General features: G+C 35.7%; 1 long non-coding RNA gene across 2 annotated transcripts; it reads right to left on the reverse strand.

Annotated features, from left to right (window-relative positions):
* Positions 1–2811: 2811 nt before the first annotated feature.
* LOC136832303 (uncharacterized) lies at positions 2812–16619 on the reverse strand. Of its 2 annotated transcripts, none has more exons than XR_010851157.1 (7): positions 16481–16619; positions 10436–10589; positions 8916–9582; positions 7861–7948; positions 7364–7577; positions 5536–6984; positions 2812–4798 (listed from the first exon to the last, which is right to left on the reverse strand). It is a non-coding gene; the product is annotated as an uncharacterized lncRNA (long non-coding RNA). The 2 variants fall into 2 exon arrangements; XR_010851156.1 differs by lacking the exon at positions 16481–16619 and adding an exon at positions 11995–12139.
* Positions 16620–23615: the final 6996 nt, after the last annotated feature.

Genomic DNA, 23615 nt, shown 5'->3' on the forward strand with positions numbered 1-23615 from the left:
GGTTTAATGAACGTGCCCCTCCTGAAATACTCCAAGTAACCACCAGTTGAAAGAACTTCACCGTTCAAAGTCATTATTGAACACACAAGCTGCTTTACATTGGGTGAAAATTCCACTTGAACTAACAAATGTCAAAAGGCCTCACGTATTCATGCTAGTCACTGCCTGGTGCATTAAATTCATTCAGGTAATTCAAACAATATTCAGCATTAAAATATCAGCTAAGGTTTAGTTACATCAACCAAAGCTAAAAAGAAGTCATTAAAATAGTCCATTGGCGTTTTTAACAGCTTCAAGCAAAACTTCCTGTCAGCTATGATCCAAATCTACCAAACATGAAATGCTGGATAACCTACATACTTTTAAATGTGTGAATTTCTAGCCATTTTCCAAGGGATTGAACTCTATAGATCTGTTCTCTTACAAGACGTTGGAAGAAAGTCTGAAGTGTGTAATATCAAAGATAATGAAGCCAGGTTCCTATGTCTGTTGGGGGTTTATAATCGACACCAAAATCCAGACCATTCTCTTACAATATATGAAACAAGTCAGTTGTAAGTCTAAAAAGAAAACGTGAGCTAAGTTATCTTAACATATGGTTAAAAAACCGTAGACAAAGCGTCTTGTCTATAGTGAAAATACCTCTGGCTTAAGCCATAAGTTACAGTCCAGTGTTATTTTGACAGTGGAAATCAACGGGTAGACTACCAGATCACAGTACCCCTTGGTGTCTCAATCCATGCCTAACAGCAGCTACAGAACCATGTGAACACAAGCTCAAGATTGCGTTAACAGTAACTAAAAAACCTTTTGGTGCCACTGTACATCAAAGTAACTTCCTAGAAGTTGAATTATCCCTCTAAACCCTACCCAATGAGGGTAAAAGAGCTCTTCAGCAGTGGCAAAGTCAACAGAAGCAGTACGCCTGACAAAGCACAAGTGAGCTTAACAGATTTCAGAGTAGCCAGATAAATTCCAAATTACCAAACTCAAATGGTCAAGCAACATCTTGGACTCTGATGGATGATTATTTTATGGCTGCTGCATTCCCTTGGCTGCCTTCTGCGGAGAACACAGTTTTGCTCGCTCTCCCCTCCCAGAGCCATTGCAATGCAGACTCCGAGGAGTTTGCTTTATTATCTTTCCAGTTTTACAAACTATACAGCTAAATACACAGCATAGTTAAAAGTGGTCTCCTGTACTCAGTCTTGACAAAATCACTAGCAATATTCAAGTGTCATAGTGAAACAAAACATTGCCCAGTTCTCATCAAACCTCATCCACTAGGCTCTAAAGTTTGATTAAGATTACAAGGAAATTTAAGTTTCCAGGACGTGGACAAGATTTACGAGCGAGAGAAATTAAAGACCGATTATTTATGCACTTTACCAACTGTCAGAGTGAATAATTCAGGAAAAGCTCAAGTGGACTTTAAGTTATAAAACTACTATAAAGTCTAAATGCACCTCAAAACTATAATCTTGGATTTCACAGCTGATGAATAATCTAATAAATCCTCCATTATCAGTGGACAGTCAAAATTACACGGATTCAACATCTTTGGTACTTAAGTAAACGCATCTGTTGCCATGCCAAATTAGAATTTCTTGAAGTTACTGAAAATTCAGTTGTACACATCTGGGAGCAAGAAGGTTTATCTAAAAACTTCAAGCATCCAGGACTGAAAAGGGCTGGCTTAAGAAGCGCGCATGCGCTCTTTATATCATGAAAGACTGAATTACTGATTACTTCAAAACCTGCATCTGGGACAACTCTAAAGGGTTTTTCAAGTATAGTTTCTTACAGACTAAAAAAAAAAAAAAAAACGCAGAAAATCGAAATTTTCGCCAGTCCTTTGGCGTACTGACAAGAGAACCTAATTCCAAAACACAGTTAAACATGGCTACCAAAGAGCTTACATGAGAATTGTGCAATGCATGACGATTAAGTACAGAAGTTGTCATAAAAACTTACATTTCAGTTAACCTTATTTCAGACATTGATAACTTAAATCCTATTACGATTGTGAAATTATATCAGGAACTTTGAAAAGTGAATGTCAGAAAACTTTTATATTGGTCTAGTTACTGGGGTTGACATTAAATCAAATTGACACCTCTGCATAGCTCCATGTTACTGCATTTTCGAATTATATGCAAATTTCAAATCCGAAAGAAATTATGAGGTCACTTGCATACAATTTAGTTTTTGTCCATTCATTATTCTTACATTTCTAAATACCCCACCCCACAAAAAGAAAAATTAAGCTTAAATGCGGTTAAAATTAACAGCTAAAAATACATTAAATTGGTAATTTGTTTGATTACAATTTTGATGCAATGCAGCTTCATGCAGTTTCAAGCTTAAAAAAGAATTTAATAGCTAATAAGTTATGAAGTCAAATGTGTGGCAAATCAAATCCGGCACTCACTTTTGAACTAAGCTTTTAAACGCATCGAATTACTTCAAGCATGAGCTAAACCGCTCCAGAACTGACCTCTCAAACTCATAACTCAAAAATAAAAACTTAAGTTTCGCTAATTACTTATGACCCTACCTATTACGCGAAAAAGACTTCTTACCCATTCTTAGTCACCATTACTCTAGCAGTCAAATGGGTTCCAGTGAGGCAATCGAGTTTGATTTTAATTGCCGATAGCTAGCCCACCTGAACGCGCAGTCTGTTAACTATAAACGTTAAAACTAAACCACTCTACAATCTATTTTAGAAAGCATATTTTAGAGAGCAGTTAAAAGACCGAACTTAGCATGTCGGAAGATATGTGCTCAGGAAAATTTATGTGAAAAATCTATAGCTTATCCTTTATTTGAACTGGGAAGCAACATTCACTTTTGTGCTCAGAAAATACTTTTGTGATGTGAAAATTACACAGCTTATCCTTTGACCTGGGAAGCAATATTCACTACTATGTAGACACAAGGGTAGATATGGCAAAGTATTTCCCATTCTAAACCAATATTAAAAACATGTTAATTCTGTATACATTTAAAATTGCTTTGGGAAGAAGAAGAGAGAATCTTCAAGTTCCTGCTTTTAAATCTCTTATTAACCAAAGCAATCATTTAACTATCTTCCATTTTAACTTAAAATACATGTACAATTAACAGATTGAAATGATCTTTAACCTCTCATTACCAAGTTTTGTCAAAATATTGTTATTAATAAAGGTTTAATGAATTACTACGTAACTTAAATATCCTCAATAGGAAGCAATTATATCACTACGTAATATCTTAGACGTCCACTAGATAGTAATTTAGTTTTCCTAAGAAATATGGTAATCAAGAAAAGGTAACCAAACCAACAGTTAAGAGAAATATGCAGAGATGCTGCGTTATTCTGAACTCAGGTTCCTGATATAATTTTTGCTTCAATATGCTTTTCTTTGCTAATGCACCCTCGACTTAATATAGGAAAAACCTAAAATATTCACCTTACTAGATTAAGCTTTATAAGTCTGGTTCAGGTTCACTAAAAGGACTGGCTGACACTTAGTATACAAAACAGATAAACCACGTAATTAAATTTAATCTGGTTCAGGTTCACTAAAAGGACTGGCTGACACTTAGTATACAAAACAGATAAACCACGTATTTAAATTATTAAATTTCAAAACTTTAATTACTACTTTGTCGAACTGTGTTCGACAAAAAGTACCATTGCTCAAGTTACTAAGCCCAGTTTTTTAAAAAGCTATGTAAAGCAATGAACTTTTTAAAGATTTTAACCAGCAATACAGTACCATCTTACAAAGTCCCTGAAGAAACAATGTAAGAAAAATCAAATACAAAAAGGTTGTTAAAGTCAGCTCATTTTAAAAATCTCAATACATTTGAAATGTGCAAAATTAATTTAGTACATATCTGAGCTCCATTTGCATAGCTGAATTATCGTGCTTATCCTAATGTATTTTCAAAGTTTGCAAACGTGTCACTTATAAAAAATGTCTACATGACAAAAATTGTCTACATGAAGTTACGAGTCAAAGCCTCAACGGTAAGTTGTTTGACAGCTTTTGTGTATTATACTGAAAAGGCGTCAAGCTGATGTCTAGCATTAAAGAAAAGCACATTGTCAAACTCTAAACCTCCTCGTACATGTAACAGTGAGATCAACTCCCAAATGGTGGATTTTCAAAAAGACTTAAGGACAGCAAAATAATTATGTTACACTACATTACAGGTAGATCGTATACTATTTTCAAGAAAATAATCCTAAGTCGGTTGAAGGTCACTGTAACATGTACTTGTTACAATAGCTATAATTTTTAAGTAATAGTCTTATCCAGAACAAATTCTATTTGACCAGTTAAGAACAAATTTAGTAAGGAATTATGCAATTTTTAAAGTTACTGATTATAAATTCCATTTGAATTTCAATATCCTTGAGAGGTATTTTCAACTTTCCTGCAAGTAAATTTTTCAACAATTTTTATGAAGCTTGATTAAATTAACATTCATCTTACTGAAGAGTAGCGTTGCTTAACATCTAAAGATTCTGAAAGTGCTAATCATCTGTGAACAAAGTTAAATTTAAGTGCTTAATTTATCCAATCTGTATAGATTAAGACTTATGACTTCTATAGAGAAACACATCAAAATTTAGTAAATTTGTCATTGAAAGAGTCTGTTGGCTTCAGATGGCTTGATGGTATATCTTCCAGACCGCATTCCTTCAAGAAGTGCTTAGAACTTACGTTGCCGAGATGTGCTTTCCTCTGAATTCAATTCTTTTCAGGTATGATGCTATCTTGCCTCAAATTCGGTCATCAAGATTCTGAAATTTAAGAAAAATTTAGAACTTTGGAAAAAAGTCGGGATTAACAGCAAGTCTGGTTTTCGCATTTTTGTGCTTTTAAAAATGATTCAGACAAGTCTATCCTTTATAAATCATTCCATTGTTACCAAAGGCCATATACTGCTGGTTGTGTAAAGTGATGCATTAATGCATTTGATAGCATTTGATTAATCTTGACAGTCCTATAGGCAATAAAAATGGCCCCATGATTTTCAAGTAAATTAAAACTACAATTAAAACTACTTCACCAGTACATTATCTTTCCTTTTTAAAAAGGGGCCCACTTGTTTTGCAAACAATTCAAAGTACCAGAGGTAAAAAAGCATCAGCATTTGCTTCATTGATACTATCTCCACATTAAAATCAAAATGTTAAATTATGCAAAAATAGAAAATTATTTTTATTATAGATATCAAACCAGATTTGTAGAGACCTAAATTGTGTTTTGAACTCTAGTGCGTTTATTTTATGCATGCAGAACACTTGAAATCTTTGAAGTATCAGATTTTTTCAATTTAAGAAACTTTGCTAAAGATACCTACAGCATGTGTGAAAATATGGGGAGAACCATTAAATGCTTTCAGTAACCCTACAGCATATTGAGATTTGCAGTCCTAATATATTTTATACTACAATCAAGTTCTTAGCTTGCAAACTTTGGGGAGAAATTAAAAAAAAAACTGGCTATAGCATCTCATACGTTACCAATAACTCACCTTTGAGACTTCCATGCCGTACAGTGGAAAAAATTCTACGAAGTTTATTACTCATGAGACAATTCCTTGACGTCACTTGTCGTCTAGCAGGATTCCATGACGATCTTCATATTCATTTGGCAGAGGATCCATGACACTGATCTTCATCTGGCAGGCTATTCAATAAAGACCTTCACTACTCATTTGGGAGGTGATTCCATGACGTTGACATTCACCTTTTGATTGGGAAGGAATCCCACGACTTTGACCTTCACTTCTCACTTCTCGTTTGGCAGAGGATTCCATGGCATTCAGTTTCACCTAATTGGCAGAAGTTTCCATGACGTTGATTTTCACTTCTGTTTTGGCAGAGGATTTCACGACATTGACCTTCACATCTTGATTGGCATTAAGTCCCATTACGTTGACCAGCCCTTCTCAATTAGTATAGTATTCTATGATGTTGACCTTCACTTCCCCTGAGGCAGATAACCTTCACCTTTCAATTGGCAGAGGATTCCACGACTTGCCTTGTCAGTTTATACTTATCAATTAACTATGAATACCATAGCATTGACTATCTCAACTGGTAGGAAATTCTTAAGTTAACCTTCACTGCTTATAACTGGAAGGAGTTCACTGCTTATAACTGGAAGGAGTTCAGTGTTGAAAACCTAAATTGGGAACAAAATTCCAGGGCACTGACCTTCATTGAAATATCTGATTTTCACGTCACAACTTCACCTCTCAGTTGGCAGGGGATTCCACTGCACTGTTAAACCTCTTTATTGGAAGAAGATACCATAAATGACTCCTAACTTGCATTTGAGAGAGGACTCCACTAGGACCTTCAACCTGGCAGAGGTTTCATGACTAACCACTGGCAAGATTCTACTACAACGACCTTTACCATTCAATTAGCATTGCCCCTATGTCGATCAACTATCAATTGGATGAGGACTATGATTGACCTGACCTCTCACTTTACCTAGAAGTCCATGACTGACCTTCACATATCAATTGGCAGAGGATTTCATTGTCCTTCACTTCTCAGTGGCCAAGGATTCCACGACTGTCCAACTCTCAATTGGTAGTTGACTCCAAGACATCGTCCCTCATTTTCCAGGATTCCATGACAATGTCCTTCACCTGTCAACTCATCGAGGGTTCCAAGACATTGCCCTTCACTTTCCAAATAGATTCCATGACCTAGTCCTTCACCTGCCACTTGGTAGAGGATTCCAAGACTTCAACAATTAGCAGATTATTCCATGACATTGACCTTCGCATACCAGTCACCAAAGTATTCCACGATTAATATCACATCAACTGGCTGAGTATTCCATGATGTTTCGCCTATTGCTTCTAAGACATTCTCCCATGTGGCATAAGGTTCATGAACTGAACTTTCCATTTCATGGGTAAACAACTTTCAACAAATTAGCAGGAAAATCCACCAAATCTCAGCACCTGGAATAAATTTTGGGTTAATATTTTACTCAATAGATAATTACTTCAAGAAAATGCAACCCCATCTTTTATAACAATCTGAAATAGTTATTACAGCAATGTTCCTATTGCCATGACGGTTACTGACTAAAATACCGGTTCTATGTCAGTTACTAATAAGCTAAGTCAGTTCAGAGCTGTGTTAAACCGTAGTGGACAGTCTTAAAACAAAAAGTTCAAAAAGGAAATTAGACATTTTGGATATTACGAAAACTTAATGACAATTTTAACGATTCCTCTTGCATGTGTACATACGGAAAAATACCACAGCTTTTCAATATAAATTGAAAGTGATTTAAAAAATTTGGCATGGCATTAGAAAAACAATGTTCATCCATACCTCCTTTTTTCCAGCTGCCCAAGTTACATTTTGACTAGGTTCACTCTTGCACTCTGGTTGATCCCTTGAAATCCATGGTACGTCCAGTGCAGCCTGAGTAATTCAGGCTGTGTCTAGTAATTTTCCATTGGCTGGCTTCGTCCATTTAATCCTTATTTCTCATGCATTTCTTTCAGGACGACTTCAGCAAAGGTTCTCCACTCATTCTGGTTATCTGAAAATTATAGTTGACCTTTCAGAAAAGCAGTATTCAGCTTCATGTTAAGCATCTATACGACATTCGAGATGTGTGTGATATTAAAGATTGCACAAGACTAATAGCCTTTTATTTTACAGAATATTTTACCAGCTGGTTTTGGAAGGAAATGTATAAAGTTCTTACGCTATTACTTTACTAAGGAAAGTCATTTGAACATTACCTGTTACTAAAATGACACTAAAACTGATCCTGTAATGCCAATTAATAAAATGTGTATAATATTTATATATGGACTCACCTCTTCAGATCCTCACTCCAAGCTAAACCAGTTAATTAATGGTTTGCTTATATTTCAGTACAGCAGACAATCCCCATAAGCTAACGATCTGTAAAATGGAGCAGCAATTATAACTTGGATAAGATTTCTTGAAAAAATTTATGGATAAAATCTGGATAAAATGAACGTTAAATTATCACTCCATATCTGAAATTGCAAAACCACTGATAGAATATGCTGCATTTCACTTGAAAATTATCACTTTCAGATAATTCTCACGTAGAAATTACGGATGGTTTGGGTACCAAAGTAGCACCACGGGTAAATGGCAAAGTTAAGACAATTTTCAATCAGCATTACTGTAGGTATTAAACTTAACCAAATTCAGTCTAAATTTTAGTTACAATGATCTCCAAATACACCATGGTATCAAAAATGTATTAAAAATTTTGTTATCTGCTCCACTAACTGCTGAACATTACCCATATGCATAGTCTTTGTATACTTAAAAAATGCATTCAAATTTATTTTGGTATCTGCTCAACTGGGTTAAGTGAGCAAAGACAGGATACAACCTGACTAGACTAATAAAATCAACTCTCAGCTATTAGAAAGGACGGAGGCGTACGTACACAAAGGATAGTTGAACAATGAAAATGCTTTCCAAACCCATTTAAACTTTAGTAAAATTAAAAGTTCTGCTTTACTCTCGAAACGAAACCAACACTAACTGGTGTTTCGTACATTATGCAGTTTTTCCTCGGGTGTTCTGTTTAATGAATTTCCATTTCATGTTAACTGCCTCAACATTTGACTGACTACAACCTTCACAGTACATCTTACTAACTCCATGAAAGCCATTTAAGACTGAAAACCTTTGGTAACATTTAATTTTAGCTTAAGAATGTAAAAGTCATCATCGGCATAGCTAATTTGTATTTCAGTTCCGTATTTATAGTTGTGTGCACATTACCACTCATATCCTCGCCAACCCCCACCCGACTCCCCACTCCCGTAAAAATGTACTGGATTATTCATCCCTACTGGTGAACCAAAATCTTACAGTTGTAACTCACCTTGCTATCAAATGATCCGATGTCTGTGCCACGTTATCTGATCACATTACTGTATCGAACTGTATCCATGGGCTATGTATCATCGTGTTTGTGAGAAACCTTGCCTTCTATTGGTACGTTTCATTACCAACGTCACAACTGGTTATCTATGTCAGTTTTTATCTACTCGACACTATCCTCCTGGTTGACACTATCCTCCTGGTTGATTTAACGAAAAATTGGTCATTTCTCACTTAAAACCATTAATACACCACCCTGGACATCGTCGAGTGGATCACGCACCTCCCTAGCCACCTTGCATTTACCGAGGAGTCTCTCAAAATGGGCATTATTATCAATGTACAGTCTTCCTGACTCTTAGTGTAGTGTACGTTAACACTTCACACTGGTTGCCTCAAGCGTCCTTAGGGCAAATTTATCACTGGCCCACTCAAGCAAGTCAGGTCATGACCCGGAATTTGGTATCCCTACGTCACTTCGGGGCTGAGGTTTGTTACTCATCAGCTCCTTGCGTCCAATGGTGCATTTCAGACTGGCCTACTCACGCCTCACAGAAGCTAGTTTAACATCAGAACAGCAGACCTCTCGAGTTTTGTTCCTGTGACTAAAGTTGTACCCATTGGCTAATTTTTTTCTGCCACTGCTTGTAGTTCGAAATAGGAAGAACCTGTCAGGGGGAAAAATATTTGAAAAATGTGATTGCATGAGTTTACAAATATACCACTTAACTTTGATGCACCTCATACAGCACAACTAAGAAAATGAACTTCCTAATGATTTGCTTCGTGACTTACATTAGAAATGAATGAAATTTGTCGAGATAAAATCGTCCTAATGGGATTGGCAGGTCTTACAGCTTTAAAATGTGCCACGTGGTCTTAAGACTAGATAACGAGTTTTTAAAAATTCAGATCAATATATGAGACATACTACAACGATTGGGAAACGTCTCTAACATTTCCACAGAGGGGAAAAAAGATTTTGTTCACCTATATATGATACAAGGGGCATATATTCGTGGTATCTAAACCAGTAAGGTCAACCTTTACTGGTTTAGGTCAAGTGGTTATTCTATTAGAACTTACATCATTGTACTCTCACATACTGCAGATTAAGACTACATTCTCCACCTTTAAAACTAGAATCTTACTGAAAAATGTTAAATGTAAATTTAAAATTTTACATCTACAGATAATCTTGCAATTAAAATTCAATCTTGCAATAAAAATTCTTTAAAACTTCTGCTTGCAACATGAAAGACGAGAACTTTAGAAATTAATAAAAAAACCAGTATGTAAAATCAGACTTGGTTTAATTCAATACTATCTGGTGTTACCGGAGATGGCATACTTTCAAGGTAGTTTACACTGGTCTTTGAATAAATTGGCACAGTAGATTCGTGAAGAGCGACAGCATATATCTGGACTGGACAGATTTATCTCTAGGCTATGGCATATTTCTTAATGCGTTTCCATTATATTAATACATTTATTTCGATAAGCAATACCACCATCACTTACATCCAGGATATTGGACGGATTATGTTCGTTTCCGGGCCGAACATACCATCAAGTACTTTGTACTCTGTACCATAAAGTCCGGTCCTAGTCGTTCCGGCCGCAAGCAAAAATAAAAGGCATCATTGCCTTCGCCACTTCCAACACTTGAGGCTTTCTGAAACGGTTTTTAACAATTCAGGATTTTTGCACAAAGTCAAAAGAATCGTTTTGGAGAAAAAATGTAAACTAAGTCCATTTACTGTTACATGGATTATGTCTATCCTGTTATTTCTATTAATTTCTTTAATTGCACGTTTTGTTTTAACGGTTGGAAAGCTTACCGACATCGGCACTAAACAGTAAAGTTCACTCAAAACTAACATCAAACTAACCTTGAACCTTTAGCTAAAATCTGCTTCCTAGCCACACGCCTTGCTTCCTAGCCACACGCCTTGCTTCCTAGCCACACGCCTTGCTTCCTAGCCACACGCCTTGCTTCCTAGCCACACGCCTTGCTTCCTAGCCACACGCCTTGCTTCCTAGCCACACGCCTTGCTTCCTAGCCACACGCCTTGCTTCCTAGCCACACGCCTTGCTTCTAGCCACACGCCTTGCTTCCTAGCCACACGCCTGCTTCCCTAGCCACACGCCTTGCTTCCTAGCCACACGCCTTGCTTCCCTAGCCACACGCCTTGCTTCCTAGCCACACGCCTTGCTTCCTAGCCACACACGCCTTGCTTCCTAGCCACACGCCTTGCTTCCTAGCCACACGCCTTGCTTCCTAGCCACACGCCTTGCTTCCTAGTAACTGGCGAGGACTTAATCGATAACAAAATGTAATCTTTATACTGTTTCAACAGGTCCATCTTTGCTATGACAAAAAAATTTCTAGTTATCTTGTATTAATGTCTACAGCTTTAATGGCTACTGGAATTTAACTAGCCTACTTTCATTTAAAGGTTTATAAATATGCTTAAGACGTGAGGACCAGAAATTATATAAATTGATTAAAAACGTAAAACTAACTTCACAAAATGTCATTTCCCTTCGCCACCATAAACAATTTCAAACCATCTCCATGACAGCCATTGACACTTCAAGTATACACCATTGGTCACTGATATTTAGCCATGTTACAAAAACTCAAATTAAACATATTTGAGTTACAAGACTCAAAACTTCCTCTGGTTCTGGCAGTCTTGAATTTCATATGTTCTGCAGTCAAGTACGAAAATGACCTAACGCAGAAAATAGCTTCCTTACGCATTGAGATCCGAATTTTCTGACTGAGCTAAACATTTGATAATTTTCTAAGTTATCCAGGCACTTTTGAAAATGAGAACACTAACAAAAATGAACATTTGACAGCAGGTCTGAAGTACCACCCTATTCATTAAACTGACTACATAAGCTCAAAATGCATAAAAACTCCCTCAGTTCAAAACCCTAAAGCATATTCGGTACAAGCAAAAAACTACCCAAGTTTGGCACCAGTTAGCACAGTACAGCCATCTTAACCAGTCAAGTCTCAAAAACCTTAGGCCTAACCACAAACCATTAAAAACTGGAAAAAAACTTACAGGAAAGTAAAATGGCACAACAAGTCCTCACTGCACAAAAACCACCATACAAAGAGAAAGCTTTCAGGGCGGGGGCTTTCTTCTAGACTGGGGCAAGGAAGAAAAAACAGGAACAGTAGACTCTGGTGTCCTTGGAAGACACGTGGCGGCATCTACTATTACATCACCAGCTAGTTTTATAGTGTCCTTGGAAGACAAGTAACTCCATCTACACTTAAATCAACATACTTGCACTTGACCTTTGATTAGTCAATAATGTGGGCTTCATTCATTTGTCAGTTGTGGGCTAATTAAAGAATTTTTTTTTTTTGTGTTATAGCTTTTTCTGATAGATGTGTACAAGCTTTTTTTTAAAAGTCTCCAATTGTTCCCTTGACTCATTTCCGAATATAGTTACCGAAAGTTTTCACTGTTTATTTTGTTGAAAAATGCATCACAAATATAAAACAAAGAGACAATTCTTATTCCAATAAAAAGACATACGTTAAAACTACAAATTCTTGATTTTTAATACCTGTCAGTTTCGATACTCCGCACCGAAAACCAATTTTACTGAAACAGGCAAATATTGAGTATTACATTCGTTTATGATTCTATTCCTGTATGTTTGGAGAAGAAAACTTAGGAAAAGAAAACAGGTTTAATAAGGAACTGTGTTAAAATAACACCTTTCCATCTGGCCGGCTCCTTTGTAATGTCAGTCGTGACAACATATTCAACAAAAAACTTCGACTTATTGACATAAACCTACAATGATATACAATCTTTGATTACCAGACTTTATTTATCTTGTGGCAAGTTTCCTTTGCTTAGTGAATCAAGGACAAGATCGGAAGTTTCTTATGCATTTGGGGTTTACATTTTTAATCGCAGCCAATACTGTCAAGTACTTTCACTGAACACTAAGCTAGTTCTCAACATAAACGCGAAGTTTTACCCACCGCACAGAAGTTCATTAAATGTGTTGACAAAACGACCCCCTCCCCATCTCTCTCTCTCTCTCTCTCTCTCTCTCTCTCTCTCTCTCTCTCTCTCTCTCTCTCTCCAGTATCCAGTTTTCGTGAATCTTTCTTTAATTATAATAAAAAAAAGTATTCTACTTAACCTTGTGAACCTGCAGATGTAACTTAGCGAACTGGGCAATAACGAAAACCATTATCTACTTAATTTTAATTAAGTATTATATTATTAAATAGCACAGGCATATTCAAAGAAAACGTATCTTTCAGACGAAAGAAAACTGTTTTTTTGGGTAACTATAGAAAGATGATGCTGCATATCTTTCCAATCCAAAGACTTGCACTAACTTTTAAATTATTCGTTTTCTGTTTTGAATTTTCACTTGTATGTGTGTAAAATTTACAAATATTATATCAAGGATATCTAGATATTGTAATACGGAAGTAAAAAGGGAAAAAATAAAGCTATAATAATACGAAAGTCAAAAGGAAAATTATTATGTAGGCTACTTTAAGACTCTGAAACAACATACACAAAATATCTATAGCTTTCTCACTAGCTATTAAGTAATTATCATCATATTGTCATTTAATAAACATAAATAACACACCCATATGCATTTAATACACGAGAAAATGAGCCTGTAAGTGAAGGGAGATTTGAAGATACAGGCTGCTAAAAAATAGCTAATTTTTCCCAAAGCAAACTGTACCTGGGGTAATAGTATACAAGCTTATTTGCAACGCTGATCTCGCCATTTGGCACACTGTCTAGGATTCAGTTTGTAAAATAATGTAAAATTAGAAGCATTTAACAAATGTTTCAGGATGTGGTAAAGTATTTAATCTTATAAAATAATAAATAAAACACCAGTTTCAGTATGTCCAACGATGATATTGATAAATATTTAGATTTATTGGCATTTCTATGTGACAGCGTTGCCAACGACTTAACGAAACACGTAAATGGTTTTCTCGAATGCTGTCGAAATTGCGGAACGGTCTAATGAAAATTCTTACGGTATGAAGTATAAATCAGCTTATGACTCCCTTTCTCTATAAATAATACAGGTTTATTCACAACTCCTCAGTGTGGGTATTATAATATCACCCTCAACCTCACGATTCAGTACCGATAAAACTGTTATTTTCACTCTGACGAGGAAAGAGAAAGACGACGTCTCGAAACTGTCTGCGAGCTGTATTTTATTCCTCGAAATTCTTTTATGTTTTTATGTTTATTGCAGTCTGACGTCGTGTTCTGACATTCATATAGACCACATTGTATTTTTACTCTATTATCCCTGTTGCTTTCCTTGTAGGGGTTTTGTTTAAGATGCAACAGAGTTCACAACAGTTAGGCCTATACTGCTTGGGAGTGACACGTCCCAACACCATAGTTTAGCAGATTTCAGCCGATGTTTCCGCGTGCATATACTTATGTATTTGTTGATTTATTTCTATTGTTATTCATCTGAGTCTCTCTCTCTCTCTCTCTCTCTCTCTCTCTCTCTCTCTCTCTCTCTCTCTCTCTCTCTCTCTCAGCCTTCTTCGTTCTCGAGTTCATATCAGTTTTGAATACTTTTACGGGATACACTTAAATTTTTAAAAGGAATTTCTTGACGTCCGTGTGTATTGACTACTCGATGAGAATTTCAAAGAGATAAATTATTCACAGTATAACCAGCAACACGACTAATCCATCCTAACATAACGTAACCTCATCTAGTACACCGCTGCATGACTCTAAATCAGTCTAAATTCAGTGGGCCTCTTAGGTGACATTTTCACCCACCCTGAGGCAACCATGATAGACCTCAGGTTGAATTTAACTCTACTTGCTTCCAAAGGTTCTTTAAAACTCGTAAAATAGAACTGCAAGGCTCTTGTAAATGTGATGCTTCTGCGAAGTCAATTTAGATGTTTGTAAACATGATTCATGTCTTGGTCCCTAAAATATGAAATTTTTTTTACAAATGACATCATTATTAGTCTATTGTTATTCGCGTCTGGTACCCTACGGGCAATTCTCAAAAATGTCCATAAACTTTGGCATACGATCCAACCAATCACAGTGATAAACTAATACAGTTTAAGATTATAATGAACAACACAAACCCATAATATGGCTGAGACACTTGGGTTTTACAGCTTGGAAGACTACAGGCAAATGCTATTTAATCTAAGGAATTTGTGTAATCCTGAACATATGGTTCCAGTAGACATACATATGTTAAATAGCATCCGCCAATTGTATTTTAACATTTGAAAAAAAGTACCTCATACTGAAGGCTTTATATGGCATAATATTTTCATCTGACCTTGGTGTTAATGGACCTATTGTTATTTATATTCCTGACTTTGGGTTTGAACCATTTGGCAGATACACTAAGAAAAAAACATGTAGAGCATTTGCATGAAATTAACTTATCATCATTATTATCATCACCATTACCATTATCATTCTGGTTGATTCTTATGGGTTATACCATCTGCCCTCTCTTAAGACCATCAAGAATGCCCCATTGACGTGTCAATTGCAGTTTGCTTTTCTTTAATAAATTGCTTTTATATAACTGGTTTTAATGAATACACCTACAAAGCATAATCCTGATTTTAAACAAAAGCAGCTGTTTTACCTGAAAGTAAAACCACCTGCTTTGAGAATAATGTGTTTTACGTAGCGTGAAGCTGTCAGCCATTCTGGTAAAATTTAACTAGTTCGCCTTGGTTGGTTGTGACGAATTCAAGGGTCAACACCAGTCCTCATTGGGCTAAAAGACATTGCTGGGACAAGGCTTACTTAATCTAAACCAACCTATGAATTGTTTATTGTGGAATCTCAGTCAGGCAGCAGGTGATATTACAAGCAAGCTTCCCCTGTCAAACTGTTCGCATTTCAAGATTCAGTGCCACTGAATACTTTGGGGTTCAAGATGCTAAAAGCACAGCCTAGCCAAGGTGGATTTGGTTAGGGTCTGCAGGCTAGTACCAAATTCTTGTTAAGTGATAACTTTTTTTTATATCACGTAAGAGATCCAAAACATGAATTGTTATACCTTTAGGCTATAACGTAGGCTTACATAATATATCAGTGGAAAAGGACTTAAATCCTTGGAGCTATCTGACGACAAATAAATTTTATACTAACATATTTGTGCAGGAGAAAGGATTTTTCATGTTTCCTGTTTCAAACCAGTGTCGAGACACAAGTATTCATATAGGCCTACAAATTACCGAGGGTATGCATTTGCCGTCTGCTTACGCTCATTCCTGTGATATTAGTGATGTTACATGAACCAACTCAACAGCAGGTAAAGAGCTTGAAAATAAATGTATTTACATACTCAACAGTACGTAGCAGGGTACTGTATTTTATGCAATATAAGAAATAATTTCGAGAAACATTTCAGAAGAACGTAAGCACGTCATAAACTTGATAGCAGCCAAAATTGTTCGCAGACGTGCATTTTGTTTTGCCCAAAAGACATATATATCACTGGCTAATATCATAATAGTCGACTTACCCATAATTCTATTCGAGAACTTATCTTACATTCTACGTTGCAGTCTTTTATGGGTTCAAGGCACAACGGAAAACTCGTCTTTCTTCGAAAGCCGGTTGCTATTTTTCACGAGACAACTTTCCTCAACAGACACCTTAACAGCACTGACAGTGCGGGTGGGCGTTGCTACACTGTGCATTTTACTATTGACAAAGTAAAGAATACTACTGGTAACATTTACATTGGATTACACTGGTTAAAACGTAAACAAACAGTCCATTGACGCACAATGGCAACCTGAAGTTACATTTCACTTGCCTAACCGGGTTCCTCGTTTGTTTACGTCAACGCGTAATCGTTTTTATTCTCCAAAAATTGCTGTATTTTCTTATCTTAATCATACATTTCACGGAACGTTATCGTACAATTAGGAAAAAGTCGGTAATTATACAGTTGATAGTGAAAAGGGAAAAATATTCATATTCCTTACTACAATCTAAGGTCTGGGAAACTAGACCTAGTCTAGGGTGTTCATCGAAACAAAACGTCAGTGGCTGGTAATAATCAGGTAGTTTTTACCAGAAACGGTTATTTAAATGTTATATGGCTGTTGGAGTTATTAAATAGTTGTCATAACCAATGAAAAAAATGAAATTTTCTGGGTCCGATTTTTCAAGAATTGAGGTAGCCTCGGCCTGCTTGTAATCGGGCGTCGAGTTTCTTGAAATGTCCTTATTGAAGGATATGCTGTCTGTGTGGAAAGTGATGAAATTAAATGTAAGGTAGGTTGATCTTGATAAGCAGTTACAAGCGTCTGTATTTTCATTTCTGAAAAAAGCGTCAAGAAATAACTATTCCCAGACTTTCTTTGATCGTTTTAGTGAAGGTTGAACATTGAAAGAAAGAGAAATAGTTACTTAAACTTACAATAAACCTCAGGATTTTGCTGCGAATGGCAGTGAGTCACAATAAGGCCTTTGAAGCCAAAAGACGGGATGAGAGTGTATGAGAGGCAATTGATGCTTACACATATAACTTCATGAGTAATCTCAAGTTCAACAACGCCCTTCTCAAGTGCGTTCTTCATAGGTGGGGAAAAATCAAAGACAAGATTGTGCTATAGGATATAAAACTGTATTGCAGCTAAACAAAGTCTTCTAACATCAACGCATACTACAAAACAATGCTACAATCATCAACAGCCTTTTATCCCATGTTAATATGCAATGTTAATGCTAATTCTATCACACGTTACACTGAACAACAACCACTCCTTTGCTGGCGAAGTTAGTACCGGCCTGTTATTTCCTTCTATAATAATACTGCTACTTTTTTTTTTAACAAATATTGTTTCGCGTTTGAAGCTCCTTACGGAACAGTAGACAAGCAGACCACTCGGCGAGCAACCTCCTTTTTTTATTTTTTTCTGGATTCAGGTGGGAGAATAAATACTATACAGTCAGATTGTTGTTCTGTAAGGGAAAAGGAAAACAAAAAATCGGTTATTATCGGACGGGAACCGATAAATCTTTCTGTTTATCGGACCTGACTTAACACTTGGTGTATTTAAGAGAATATGGTGTTAAGCTGACCCCATAAAAAGTATTTTTTTTATTTAGAATAATGATAATGATAAAAAAGTATGCTTAATTCTGATTGGCTTGTCATACCCAACCAGCCAATCAGATATCGGCAAACCTGTTCATCCCCTTACTATAGTAAACCCTTCTGCCATAAATATCCATATAATAATAATAATAATAATAATAATAATAATAATAATAATAATAATAATAATAATAATAATAATAATAATAATAATAATAATAATAATAATAATATCTCGGAAGAGCAACCTCTGTCAAACAAGCTTCTTTTACATGAAATAATTCTTTTAATGAAATAAAATAATAATAATAATAATAATAATAATAATAATAATAATAATAATAATAATAATAATAATAATAATAATAATAATAATAAAATACCGCCTGAAGTGAAGATCGCAAGAAGTAAGCAAATTTAAAAAAGAACTAAAGCCTCTTCTACGCTACTGACGAGAAAACACTAACAGACAATCATAGAATATAAGAAGCACCTTGTTTTGAAAACGTACAAAAGGGAAGGTTCCAGCAACTGGAAATGTCACATGCAAGTCAATAGACCGAGCAACAAGCAGTGTTGCGCAGTCAGTCGAGATATAGAAGAGTTGTAACACGCGTAACAACCGCTGACTATAAAGTTTGTCCTTGGTGCTCATTACACATTGTCATCGCAACTGCGAGGTCGTTCTCAAACCGGAGATGATGATAATTATCTCTGCGGGTTTTGTCTTGGTATGCAAAAGAGATGTAGCGAAGCAAAAACAAAGAATAGGGGGGAGGAGAGAGGGAGTAAGGGGCCAGGGGCCAAAAGGAATATTCAAAGTATGTCTTGGTAACTGCGAAAACAAATCGCAAAGGGGAGCAACAAGGTATATTCAAATTATGTTCCCCTAATTTGACTTTCTGAGAGTCATTACTCCGGCAGTTTTCTTCAGGCCAGGGCGTCCCATGGACACCGACTTCTCTATATTATATTACTCGCTTCTAGAATGAGGGGAATCTCTTCATCATTGTGTGTTCCTTCTCTGAGAATCTAGCCAGATTTATACAAGCTGAGTGCGCTCATCAACACACACACACACACATACAGTACGTGAATCTAGTGTAATCTCCTCCCAGTGGAGAATACACTACTAGCGACGTTTATGTACCTCTATTTCGCAATAGAGATACTTGTCTGTCATAACACCGCATTACAAATACACCAGACAACGATACATTTTTTTGGGGGGGAGCGGGGGGGGTGGGACTTTTGCCCAGATAAACACTGGATATTCATCAAGATATTTGCATAAGGCTTCGCGCTGAGAGCTGCTCGGGGGCATTATTATTATACCGACTGGAGAATCTTATGCTTCGAAACTCGTTCTGTTAATTGCTTTGCTCACCAAAACTGCTATTGTTAATCAACTGCTGCTACTACTGCTACTACTATTAATAAAAATAGTATTAATGAAAATAATTGCACATACAGTACACAATATTTTTCCAGTTACAACAACAACAATAATAATAATAATAATAATAATAATAATAATAATAATAATAATAATAATAATAATAATAATAATAATAATAATAATAATAATAATAATAATAATAATCCAAGAAAAAATTTTCTATTTACAGACCAAACCTATAAATAGTCAATTTCTCATACAAAAACTTGGTCATAGGATCATTCATCGTGACCTGGATGACGAGTGCATCCAGATACATCCAACGATACACACTGGGTGAGGAGAGAATGATCCAGATACTGAAAGTGGTAGAAGGTTTTTCATAAGAGGAAAAATGAGTGCTTTGAAATTAACCGGTTTGAGCTAGTGATGCTAAATTCTATCCGGCTGTTATTATTATTATTATTATTATTATTATTATTATTATTATTATTATTATTACTGAAAAAGTATTATGCATAGTATATGAAAAAACTGATTAATTCTATTATTATTATTATTATTATTATTATTATTATTATTATTATTATTATTATTATTATTATTATTATTATTGAAATTCTCTTAAATTACCAATTTTCTCTAGAGAAGGTCTTTAAACATAATTCTGGTAATTTAAGGGTCTTTATTCACCACAAAAGCGCTTTACAACATAATCCTGATAATTCAAGTTAACTTAAATAATCAATATTCTTTAGAAAAATTCTACATTATGTTTCTAATAATTCAATTATCATTGTCCTTCACAAAAACGCTTTGCAACATAATTCCGATAATTCAAGTTCACTTAAATTATATATAATCTTTAGAAAAATCCTATATTACATTGTAATAATTCAATTATCATTATTTCCTTGAAAAGTATAATATGATTCTGACAATTCAGGTTCACTTACTTCCATTATGGGCATTTCTGCAACCTGTCACGGCAATTTTTTCGGTCAATCAGCTGGATTTGGCCGCCAAGACGTGGCTGACGTCACGTCCGGTTCTGCAAGTAAATAGATAAATAAATAAATAAATAGATTACACACACACACACACACACACACACATATATATATATATATATATATATATATATATATATATATATATATATATATATATCTGTGAAATATTTTCTGCTAAAACAGAATTCCATCTAATAAAAAGGGCCCATAAAAACGCCAAAATATAAAAAGTTAATGTTATATATTTCGGAGAATAACTGTCTCCCCTCAACAGGCAGGTAATGCATGAAATGAGAGTTACAAAAAAGCGGTATTTATACCAAGAGATACCTTTTTTGGCTAAGATAATTCCCACAGAGCTGATGGACCAAAATAGTTTTCACTGTCTTCCTTTCCTGCTAAAATAGTTGTTTGCAGACATTCCTTGATAAGAGTTCTCACGGTAATTTCGATTTAAAATATTCCTTACAGAAGTCTGCATATAAGATAGTGCTGCATAGGGTCTTGGCTAAAATAGATTTTACATATTCTGCAAAACAGAGCCTACAACTCTCTCTGGGTAAAAGAACACTTTCAGACCTTTCCCTAAATGTCTGTTTGACTAAAAACCTTTCAGATCTAATGTTTTTGGCTACAGTAGCTGTTACAGGACCCTTCTGGGAGAAATGAACGCTTACTGGGACATATAGTTCTTGAACAGTTATCATAGACTTAAGCTGATACAGAAATCTAGTGTTTGAACGGTTGTCACAGACCTTAGCTTAATCTTTAAGACAGTTCTCACGGTAATTTCGATTTAAAATATTCCTTACAGAAGTCTGCATATAAGATAGTGCTGCATAGGGTCTTGGCTAAAATAGGTTTTACATATTCTGCAAAACAGAGCCTTTCACAAATATCTTTTCTGGTTAAAAGAACACTTTCAGACCTTTCCTAAATATCTTTTGACTAAAACCCTTTCAGATCTAATGTTTTTATTCTACCAAAACAGGCTACAGTAGCTGTTTCCCTAAATGTCTGTTTGACAAAAACCTTTCAGGGTCCTTCTTCTGGGAGAAATTAACCCTTACTGGGACATATAGTTCTTGAACAGTTATCATAGACTTAGACTGATACAGAAATCTGAGTGTTTGAACGGTTGTCACAGACGGTTCTCACAATTTCGATTTAAAATATTCTTACAGTGTTAAGATGTGCTGCATAGTTTATTCTGCAGAACAGAGCCTACAACTCTCTCTGGTTAAAATAACACTTTCAGACCTTTCCCTAATCTTTAAGACAGTTCTCACGGTAATTTCGATTTAAAATATTCCTTAATCAGAAGTCTGCACATAAGATAGTGCTGCACAGAGTCTGGGCTAGAATAGGTTTTACATATTCTGCAAAACAGAGCCTACAACTCTCTCTGGGTAAAATAACACTTTCAGACCTTTCCCTAAATATATTTTTGACTAAAAACCTTTCAGATCTAATATTTTTGGCTACAGCAGCTGTTACAGGACCCTTCTGGGAGAAATGAACCCTTACTGGGACATATAGTTCTTGAACAGTTATCACAGACCTGAGCTGATACAGAGATCTAGTGTTTGAACGGTTGTCACAGACCTTAGCTTAATCTTTAACTCTGCAGCCCTCAAACTCACCTCGAAAATCCATATTGGTCGAAGTTATGCCAATAGTTGAAATTCCTGTTAGCGTCCCATATGTCCTGGAAACAGAATAACACATTTAAGTTGTTCAGTGGTAGTTTGAGAGCAAATGTAACATATAAGATCCGTAAATACTTTCATAAGGTTCTAAAATTATGACAGTAGGAAAACCTCGCAGTTGCACTATGAAACAATTGTCAAGAGATGGTTAAGGAAAGTAAGATAGAAGAAAAAGAATATGAACAGATGTGCGGTAAAAGGAATGAAAGAGGCTGCAGCGAGGGGGCTACCTTTAAAGTTTGGATTTTGCTGATGAAATTTAATTGTAAAATATCGACATTTTTAGGGCAATTGGTAACAACTAATTGTTGCATTAGGAAATCGAACTTCCACGAATATGAGACTAGCAACAATATCTTAAGGAAAAATGAGATTTTAAACAGTGATGATAATCTTCACTTCAGGAAATGGAATTTCGGGAATGCTTAAAGGTATTATTCTCAGATCAGCGTTCTAGGAGTAAATGTCCTTTGCTTAACGGTCCCTAAGGACATTTGTACTTTTAGAGTAATGGAAAACTGTTCTTATTTTAAGATATTCAAAACTAATTCCAAAACTAAAATAAAATCCACTTTTTACAGAGAGAGAGAGAGAGAGAGAGAGAGAGAGAGAGAGAGAGAGAGAGAGAGAGAGAGAGAGAGAGAGCATATAAATAGGATAAACATATCATTCTTCCAAAGCAATAAATGACAGGGAGAGCTCCATACTGACTGACTGATTGACATTTATATCCTGGCGTCACAACGGAGGAACAGACGTTACCTGGGAGCTGCTGGAGTGAGGCAATCTGACTCTGAAGAGGTACCTCCGCGGGAGAGGACCGGCTGCTACCAAAGTAGTCAGGACAACTAGTAAGAGGAGAGCGTGAGTTTTCATTTTGGGATTCCTTCTTTCTTTCTTTCTTTCTTTCTTTCTTCTTCTTCTTCTTCTTCTTCTTCTTCTTCTTCTTCTTCTTCTTCTTCTTCTTCTTCTTCTTCTTCTTCTTCTTCTTCTTCTTTGATTTACTGGACTTTCTCAGCTGTAAGCGGGAGGCAAAATTTTGTTAATTGAAAGAGAATGGTTAAATTAGGTCCTCTTTTATATATAGAATACATTAGACGGCTATTATATGATTAATTCGGAAAACAAACAAGGAAAGCATAAACACACACACACACAAACACACACACACACACACACACACACACACATATATATATATATATATATATATATATATATATATATATATATATATATATATGTGTGTGTGTGTGTGTGTGTGTGTGTGTGTGTGTGTGTATGTGTGTGTGTGTCTTTCAGTACAGAAATTAACAAGTAACAATTGCAGCAAAATAGATAAAGTTTCTTTATAACACAGGACTCTGCAGCTTCCACTGATGAGAGAGAGAGAGAGAGAGAGAGAGAGAGAGAGAGAGAGAGAGAGA

The sequence above is a fragment of the Macrobrachium rosenbergii genome, chromosome 49 (assembly GCF_040412425.1).
Source record: "Macrobrachium rosenbergii isolate ZJJX-2024 chromosome 49, ASM4041242v1, whole genome shotgun sequence".
Classification (NCBI taxonomy): domain Eukaryota; kingdom Metazoa; phylum Arthropoda; class Malacostraca; order Decapoda; family Palaemonidae; genus Macrobrachium; species Macrobrachium rosenbergii.